At 17.8% G+C, this 2,500-nt stretch overlaps 1 non-coding gene across 1 annotated transcript in view; it reads right to left on the bottom strand.

Moving 5' to 3' along the window:
* Nucleotides 1-21, bottom strand: part of LOC128923852 (small subunit ribosomal RNA) — a 1,990-nt gene extending 1,969 nt beyond the window's left edge. Inside the window, exon 1 of the ribosomal RNA XR_008472574.1 lies at nt 1-21. This exon is cut by the window's left edge and continues 1,969 nt beyond it. This is a non-coding gene — a ribosomal RNA (small subunit ribosomal RNA).
* Nucleotides 22-2,500: the final 2,479 nt, after the last annotated feature.

The raw sequence follows: 2,500 nt of genomic DNA, 5'->3' as shown, positions 1-2,500 counted from the left end.
ACTGGCAGGATCAACCAGAATAATATTTTTTATTCATTTATATAATATTTTTTATACTATATAAATTTTTATAATGATATTTTCAATATTTGAAAATTAAGTACACGACATATACACAATGCAAAGGAGAACGAAATCGCGACAATAAATAATTATGAAATTTCTTCTACTATGGTCGGATTAAATAATTTACTTCATGTCATTTAAATTTCATATTATTGTATTATTTATTGCGGTCTTATTCGGACTTTGAGACTGTGTATCTTATCGTGAGAAAGAATTTTCGTTCTCTATACATATATAATATAATTATTAATGTAAGGACGATGTTTCTTCTTGTATTTGTTAAACTTTCAAATAATATCATTTTTTATACATTTTACTTTATTTCAATGCATATAGTGTATATATCTTTTTTTAAGAGTATATACGTTTTTCTTTTGATTTGAAATTAATAATTTCAATTCAATTATTTTTCATTTTATTTCATATATGATATGAAAGTATTCGAGCGTAATAATATAAATATTTAACTTTATTGAATTTTATTCTTTACCCACATATATTTTATGTGAATAGAAGAACAAACCCCAAAAAAAGTTAAATTAAAAAAAAAACGACTACATTATGTTAGGTATAGAAGAATAATCTCAATTAATAACATTTCATTATTAACAAAATTATTTCTATTTAAACCAACTGTAGCAAACCAGGAATAAATTTTTTTGCTCTCATTTATATATTACACTTAAATACTTTTATAAATATATGAAAATAATTTTCATATAAGTACTAAGTATGCAATTTCATACAAGTATTAAAATTTTCATACAAGTACTAATGTTGAAGTTTCATACAACATATATGTTTTCTGCCACGTACACCTCACCAACCGGAAATCGTATGGAGAAAATCTTTTTAACCATATAAAAGTTTTAAATTCATATATATACAAGTAATTTATATCATTTTCTATGAGCATTATGCTTATAAGAAATATTACAACATCAAAAATAGCTTAACATTTATTTTTTTTTTTAAATTTTTTGTACTTATATGAAAATTATTTAGTTGTATGAATTCATACACTTAGTACTTATATGAAAATTAGTATCTATATGAAAATTAATTAGTATTTATATGAAATTTATTAAGTATCTATATGAAAATTATTTAGTATTTATATGAAAATTATTTACTTGTATGAATTCATAAACTTAGTATCTATATGAAAATTATTTAGTATTTATATGAAAATTTTTTACTTGTATGAATTCATAAACTTAGTATCTATATGAAAATTATTTAGTATTTATATGAAAATTTTTAACTTGTATGAATTCATTAACTTAGTATCTATATGAAAATTATTTAGTATTTATATGAAAATTTTTAACTTGTATGAATTCATTAACTTAGTATCTATATGAAAATTATTTAGTATTTATATGAAAATTATTTACTTGTATGAATTCATAAACTTAGTATCTATATGAAAATTATTTAGTATTTATATGAAAATTTTTAACTTGTATGAATTCATTAACTTAGTATCTATATGAAAATTATTTAGTATTTATATGAAAATTTTTAACTTGTATGAATTCATTAACTTAGTATCTATATGAAAATTATTTAGTATTTATATGAAAATTTTTAACTTGTATGAATTCATTAACTTAGTATCTATATGAAAATTATTTAGTATTTATATGAAAATTATTTACTTGTATGAATTCATAAACTTAGTATCTATATGAAAATTATTTAGTATTTATATGAAAATTTTTTACTTGTATGAATTCATAAACTTAGTATCTATATGAAAATTATTTAGTATTTATATGAAAATTTTTAACTTGTATGAATTCATAAACTTAGTATCTATATGAAAATTATTTAGTATTTATATGAAAATTTTTTACTTGTATGAATTCATAAACTTAGTATCTATATGAAAATTATTTAGTATTTATATGAACATTTTTTACTTGTATGAATTCATAAACTTAGTATCTATATGAAAATTATTTAGTATTTATATGAAAATTTTTAACTTGTATGAATTCATTAACTTAGTATCTATATGAAAATTATTTAGTATTTATATGAAAATTTTTTACTTGTATGAATTCATAAACTTAGTATCTATATGAAAATTATTTAGTATTTATATGAAAATTTTTAACTTGTATGAATTCATTAACTTAGTATCTATATGAAAATTAATTAGTATTTATATGAAATTTATTAAGTATCTATATGAAAATTATTTAGTATTTATATGAAAATTATTTACTTGTATGAATTCATAAACTTAGTATCTATATGAAAATTATTTAGTATTTATATGAAAATTTTTTACTTGTATGAATTCATAAACTTAGTATCTATATGAAAATTATTTAGTATTTATATGAAAATTTTTAACTTGTATGAATTCATTAACTTAGTATCTATATGAAAATTATTTAGTATTTATATGAAAATTTTTAACTTG

The sequence above is a fragment of the Zeugodacus cucurbitae genome, unplaced genomic scaffold (assembly GCF_028554725.1).
Source record: "Zeugodacus cucurbitae isolate PBARC_wt_2022May unplaced genomic scaffold, idZeuCucr1.2 ctg00000068.1, whole genome shotgun sequence".
Classification (NCBI taxonomy): Eukaryota; Metazoa; Arthropoda; class Insecta; order Diptera; family Tephritidae; genus Zeugodacus; species Zeugodacus cucurbitae.
The sequence above is the reverse complement of the archived record's forward strand: the minus strand, read 5'-3'. Positions and strand labels throughout refer to the sequence as shown.